Source organism: Pipistrellus kuhlii, unplaced genomic scaffold, assembly GCF_014108245.1.
Source record: "Pipistrellus kuhlii isolate mPipKuh1 unplaced genomic scaffold, mPipKuh1.p scaffold_m20_p_16, whole genome shotgun sequence".
NCBI classification, from domain to species: Eukaryota; Metazoa; Chordata; class Mammalia; order Chiroptera; family Vespertilionidae; genus Pipistrellus; species Pipistrellus kuhlii.
In genome coordinates this window covers 32820368-32827399 of record NW_023425471.1, presented here as the reverse complement: position 1 = coordinate 32827399, position 7032 = coordinate 32820368, and the positions used below count along the sequence as shown (strand labels likewise).

Here is a 7032-nt window from a genome sequence, read left to right as displayed (position 1 = left end):
TGTTTAAAGTGATTGCCTTGCCAAAACTGGTTTGGCTCAGTGGATAGAACTTCAGCCTGAAAGGTCCCGGGTTTGATTCTAGTCAAGGGCATGTACTTTGGTTGAGGGCGCATCCCCAGTAGGGGGTGTGCAAGAGGCAGCTGATTGATGTTTCTAACTCTCTATCTCTCTCCCTTCCTTTCTGTAAAAAAATCAATAAAATATATTTTTAAAAAATAAAATAAAGTGCTCGCCTTTTCAAAATTAAAAAAAAAAAAACTTATAATGTTTTTCATTACTTCTCGTAACTCTTGTGGCAGCGTATTCATTGCTAATATTTGCCCGTAAATTATACAGTGAGTTCAGATGACTTTTGGTGACTCATTCAGTACCAAACTTTGAAATCCAGATCGACATTCTAGCATAGCTGGAACGCCATCTGTGAAAACACCACAAATCTTTCCCCAAGAGATCTTATGCTCTTTCAGAAATAAACCAACTGTGTTAAATAAATCACGTGCAGTAGTTGTCCTTTCAAGAGGTTTGCAAAAAACAAATAAAAACAAACAAACAAAAACACTCATCTTTAAAGTCACCATCATTAATATACCTCACATACAGCAGTAACTGTGAACAGTTTACAAAATCTTTAGATTCATCAAGCTGGATACTAAATATTGGAAGTGGAGCAGATTTCATTTCCTGGATTACCTGATCAAGAATATCAGCAGACATGCCATCTATTCTTCTGCAGATTGTGTTGTTAGATAAGGAAATTGCACTCAATTTCAAGAAATTCGTCTCTGATACTCAAACAATGTCTTTGGCCCCCGGCAACAGTAAATCTTCAGCAATGGTGTGAGGTTTCATAGCTCTGGCGATTCTGAGTGCCACCAAATATGAAGCTTCAATGGCTGCCATGTTTTGTTTGTGGTATTTGCCACTAGTGTCAAGTCTGGCTTTCTTGAGGGCATCAGCTTTGTTTCTAAAATAGTTGATATCCTTGCCAGCAAAGCTCAGATGCTTGTTATCAAAATGGAGTTTTAGTTTGTTTGGCTTCATAAATTTGGCTGACAGAACTTCACAACAAATAACATTGTGGTTTCTCAATTCCTACTATAATTATTGAGGTAAAACCATACTGTAAAAAAAAAAATTATCACTATTTTTTCTTTTCTTAACGTTCTTCTCTACACGATCCATTGTCATGGGATGGTTTGCTAATGAAAATAATATATAGCAATAGCTTTAATAATACAAAAGATGATACATGGCATAGTTCAGTCAATACAGTTCATTAAAGATTCCTATGATTTACCATTCTCTGTGCTTTTTTTTTTTTTTTTACCTGTTACTATCACAAAAGGGCAGTATTCATATCAACCACAGCTGAATATAAAAAGACAGATCAGCATCCAGGTTAAGATCCCATGGTACAAATTTTTTTTTTTTTTTGCAGTACTTGATGATTTTACAGTACATAATTTTACATTTACCCAGTAATTATAATTCATGAAGTGTCATTTTACCTCCAATACTGCTGCTTTCAACACAGTAGCTGCTTTTAACAGAGTAGCTGCTTTCAACACAGCAGGTGCTTTCTACACAGTAGCTGCTCTCTACACATGTGTGACTGGTCCCCATAAGTACATTATGGCACCAACCCTGTCACATATACCTGTATTTGTACAGGGTGTATGTGATGGGATTGGTGCGATGATGTCATCATGCCAGGTACTCGTATGTGTGCATATCTGCATGTGGGTGGACCCACCTGGAGTCAGATAGGGGAGCCGTGTCTTGGTTCCTAAGACCATTGGAAATATGTATTTTCTGATTGTGTTAGGCAATCCCTATGAAAGGGTCTTTTGACCCCCAAAACTGTCACGACCCACAGGTTGAGAACTGCTGATCTAGAGAAAGAGATTATTATTAAGTTTGAAGGTTGTTTGCTCTATAAATATCCTTGAAAAAATAGTCCAGAATTAAATGACAATTAGTGTGTCTGTTCACAGAAACATGAGACCCAAGCAAATGTGCTTCCTAATAATGTGGATTATAATGTAACTAGGAGCTCAGAGAGAGATTCAAAATCATGCAGTGCCACCAACCCTCAAGACACCTCAAGATATATTCCCTTTGATTTTTAGAGAGCATAGAAGAGAGAGGGAAAGACAAAAAGAAACATCAATGTTAGAGGGACACATTGATCCTGTGGGATCAGGCCTAAATGGGCAGTCAGACATCCCTCTCATATTCCAGGACTTCTGGCTCTCAACTGCTTGCCTGCTTGCCTTCCTGATTGCTCCTAACCTCTTCTGCAGTCCAGCCTGATCACACCTAACAAATCCTATGCCAGCCTGATTGATGTCTAACTGCTCCCCTACCAGCCTGTTTGCCTCCAACTTCCCTCCTCTGTTTGCATGGTCACCTCTAACTGCCCTCCCTTGCAGGCCTGGTCCCTCCCAACTGCCCTTTCCTGCAGGCCATCTTGTGGTGGCCATCTGTGTCCACATGGGGGCAGGATCTTTGACCACATGGGGGCAGCCATCTTGTGTGTTGGAGTGATGATCAATCTGTATATTACTCTTTTATTAGAAAGGATAGAGGCTTGGTATAGGGATGGGGGCTAGCTGGTTTACCCTGAAGTGTGTTCGGATCAGGGTGGGAGTTCCCTTGGGGTATAGGGTGGCCTGGGCGAGGGAACTGTGGTGATTTTCAGTCCTGCCACGCCCCCCAATGACCCAAGTGGAGGCCCTGGTATCTGAAATTTATTTACCTTCTACAATTGAAACTTTATACCCTGGAGCAGAGCCAAGCCTCCTGCTGTCTCTGTGGCTGCCTCCATTTCTGGTTAGATTTGATTACCTTCTATAATTGAAACTTTGTAGCCTGGAATGGAGGCCTAGACTGGCCAGGGCTGCAGAAGCTTGGCTTCCTCTATCACAGAGGGCAACTCTAGTCTCTCTCCTGCTCTCTGTGGCTGCAGCCATCTTGGTTAGGGTTAATTTGAATACTCACCCTAATTGGCTGGTGGGTGTGACTGGTGGGTGTGGCTTGTGGGTGTAGCAGTGATGGTTAATTTGCATATTACTTTTTTATTAGGTAGGATAACAAACATTAAAATAAACTGAATAGGATTAAAAGACTATAAAATATATTTTTTTAAATATAGAAATGTTTCTTTACAAATTATAACTTATTAATATGTTAATTAAAATATTTGAAACTCATTCTCAAAAATCTCTAGTTATTCAAGTAAGTTCTGTTTTAGTTTATAATAAGATGTTTTTTGCCAAGGTGAGGTTTGAAAATCTGCTGCTTTTCTAGAAAGACATGAAGTTTGTATTTCAAGTAATGGAGCATTTTACAATGTAAATATCTGCTTTTAAGTTTTGTTCTGTTTTTCTCTTCTTCAGAGCAGAAGAAAATCCATGTCCTCCAGATTTTAAAAATCATGTGTATATGGATATACTTTAAATAAATGTGTGTGTGTGTGTGTGTGTGTGTGTGTGTGTGTATATATACATACATAGGTGATGTCTCTTGGGGTGGCCTGTGGAGATCTTGCCCCAGCTCACGCCCCCAGCCTAGCAGCCCCACAGCCTCCCCAGGCACACTGAGTTGGCTTGACACTGCCCCCCACCTGCTCCACCATCCCATCTGTGGGGTGATGGATCAGGGCCAGGGGTCCCCCACCCAGCTCACTCAGCATCTGGGAGCTGGGCCTCAGCACCTCCCAGCACTGTCACTGGTCTCCTTCTGTGGGGCAATTGATGGGGTGATCAAGCCCTGAGTTGCACCTGCCTTGAATTCGTGCTGCCCACTCACCTGTCCTACCATCCCACTGTGCTCCCACTTTTGTCAGGGCCCATAGGGGCCAGCAACACCTCTACTGCTGATTGTTGTTAACCTTGCATCACCAATGACCACCATGTTCTGCACCAACCCCTGTTGGTCAGTGCAGGTAATAACAAGCAGTCAAACTCCCGGTCAAATGACCATTGGAGGGGACAATATCAGGCTTTTATTATATAGGATATATATATATATATATATATTATAGAGAGTTTATTATAATATTATTTTCTATTATTCCCTCAACCTTCTTTTAGAAAGATAATTACTGGGTTGGAATTATACAACTTAAAACCACTAGACATTTAAAACCCTAGAGGATTTTTACAGCTGTCAAAGATAAGAACAAGGATATGGTTAGCCATGATCATTTGATTTTTATTTTTTTAAATAAATCTTTATTGTTCATATTATTACAAATGTTCCTCATTTTCCCCCCTCCATTGCTCCCCTCCACCAGGTTCCCAACCCATCCTCTGCCCTTTCCCCATTCCCCATTGTCTTCATGCATAGGTGCACAGTTTATGTTCAGTCTCTTCCTGCACCCCCCACTCCCCTTTCCCCTGAGAATCATTAGTTCACTCCTCTTCCATACCTCTGATTCTATTATATTCACCAGTTAATATTGTTCATCAGAATTTTTAATTCCCTTGGTTTTTAGATTCACTTGTTGATAGTTACGTATTTGTTGTTCATAATTTTTATCTTTATTTTCTTCCTCTTCCTAAAGAACCCCCTTCAGCAATTCATATAATTCTGGTTTGGAGGTGATGAACTCCTTTAGCTTTTTATTTTATTAGTGAAGCTCTTTAACTGGCCTTCAATTCTGAGGGATAGCTTTGCTGGGTAGAGTATTTTTGGCTATTGGTTCTTGTTATTTATCACCTTGAATATTTCTTGCCATTCCCGTCTGGCCTGCATGGTTTCTGTTGAGAAATCATCTGACAATCGTATGAGTGCTCCTTTATAGGTAACTACCTGCTTTTCTCTTGCTGCTTTTAATATTTTCTCTTTGTCTTTTGCTCTTGGAATTTTAGTTATGATGTGTCTTGGTGTGGTCCTCTTTGGATTCCTTTTGTTTGCGTTTCTGTGTGCTTCCTGGACTTGTAAGTCTAATTCTTTCACCAGGTGGGGGAAGTTCTCTATCACTATTTCTTCCAGTATGTTTTCAGAATCTTGCTCTCTCTCTTCTTCTGGGACCCCCATAATTCTGATGTTGGTTCGCTTGAAGTTGTCCAGAAGTTGCTTACATTATCTTCAACTTTCTGGATTCTCTTGTCTTCTTGCTTCTGCGGAGAAGTGTCTTCTGGCTCTTTATGTTCCAAATCTTTGACTTGATTTTTGCGATCTTCCGTTCTGTTTTTAGGACTTTGTATAATGTGTGTATATATATATATATATATATATATATATATATATATATATATATTCTTTATTTCTTGTTGATCCCTTTTCATATCCTCATAGGTCTTATTTATTTTATCAGCCTTTTCTAGGAAATTCTTGAAAAACATAAGCGTGGTTTTGAATGCTATATCCAGTCACTTTTAGTCCTCTATTTCTTTTGTTTGTGATCTGTTTCCTTGTCTCAGCATTTTTGTAGTTTCCCTGAGTTGGTAGCCTTAAAAGTCTCTGTGCTCAGCTTGGATGGGGCAGAGTTTCAGGGTTGAGCCTACAGCCTTGGCTTCCTGTCAGCCCCGCCCTGTGAGGTTCCTGAGTCTCAGTGTCCTTTGGTACTGGCTGCACGCATCTCTGAGAGAAAGGTGCCCTCAAGTTTCACCTGCTACCAGACAGTCTAGGCTCTCCCCCAATGAGCCTGGAACTGGAGTTCAGTTCACTTGGGAGTGGAGTTGGAAGTGGGGTTCAGAGCAGTATGGGACTTTTGTCTCCAGCAGCACAGTCAACCTTCAGTTCACTGCGCACCTCCAGGAATGCCTTTCACTGCTCCTTTGAGTTTCTGCCTTACAGCCCAGGCTCCCTCGGTATGAGCCTGTGTCCTCAGGGTCTGGCCTAGAACTGGGGTTCAGTGCAGTCAGAACTGGGGCTCAGCACAGTCTGGAGCTTTTCTCTTCTTCCCGCTAGGGCAATCTAGCTGCAGAGTCAATAGTCCATCCTCTGCGCATAATGTGTGCTCCTCCAGGACTGCCTTTTGCTGCTCCCCCGAGTTTCTGCCTTACAGCCCAGACTCCCTCCTTACGTGTCTGGGTCCCCAGGGTCTTGCCCAGAACTGGGTTCAGTGCTGTCGGAACTGGGGTTCAGCACAGTCTGGAGCTTTTGTCTCCTTCCCGCTAGGGAACACCAGCCAGGCACTAAGCCTCCCCCTCCTCTCCAGGTCCGTCCTCTCCTCTCGGTGTGCACAGCGTGTCTCCATACCTTAGACTTTTACAGCTCCTCTGATTTTCCTTCTGATTTACTCTTTCCTTCTAGTTGTACAATTTCCAGTCAGTAGACTTTCCTGTAGTTCTGGGTAATGTCCATTTTGTATTTTAGTTGTATTTTATTGAAATTGTTGTGTGAGGCTGCAGTTATGTGTTTACCTATGCCGCCATCTTGGTTTCTCTCTGTTTCTCAGCCATGATCATTATAAAGACAATGAATTTATAACTAGTGAATTAGTCCCTTAAACATTCCAGTCACTGTTTTTTTTTTTCCTTTTAATTTGTATATTGAAATATTTTATACTGAATGTCAAAGAGAATAGTATTAAAATAGCATAACTTGCCGAAACTGGTTTGGCTCAGTGGATAGACTGATGGCCTGCAGACTGAAATGTCCCAGGTTCGATTCCGGTCAAGGGCATGGACATTGGTTGCGAGCAGGAGGCAGCTGGTCAATGTTTCTCTCTCATTGATGTTTCTAAGCTCTCTATCCCTCTTCTTTCCTCTTTGTAGAAAATCAATAAAATATATTTTTAAAAATTAAAATAGTATAACAAATACCTGTCTTTCTCAAATTTAAATATTTCATTTTTATCAAATATAACTTTTGGTCAAGAATATGTTTGTATATTTTCAGAAAACAACTCTGAGACCATATGGATTCCTGAAACAGAGAGGAATTGACAGGAGTACCCCAGCCATGAAGACAGAAGAGAATCAGTCCAGAGATGCAAGACCCTGACAACACCTTGCCATACCAGCAGACAGGAGCTGTGTGTCACTGAAGGATGCCCAGGACCAAAGCAGAGACTGTCGG

General features: G+C 41.1%; 1 pseudogene; it reads right to left on the bottom strand.

The window, feature by feature from the left end:
• Positions 1-341: 341 nt before the first annotated feature.
• Positions 342-3915, bottom strand: LOC118720256 (annotated as a pseudogene).
• Between the last annotated feature and the right edge of the window lie 3117 nt (positions 3916-7032).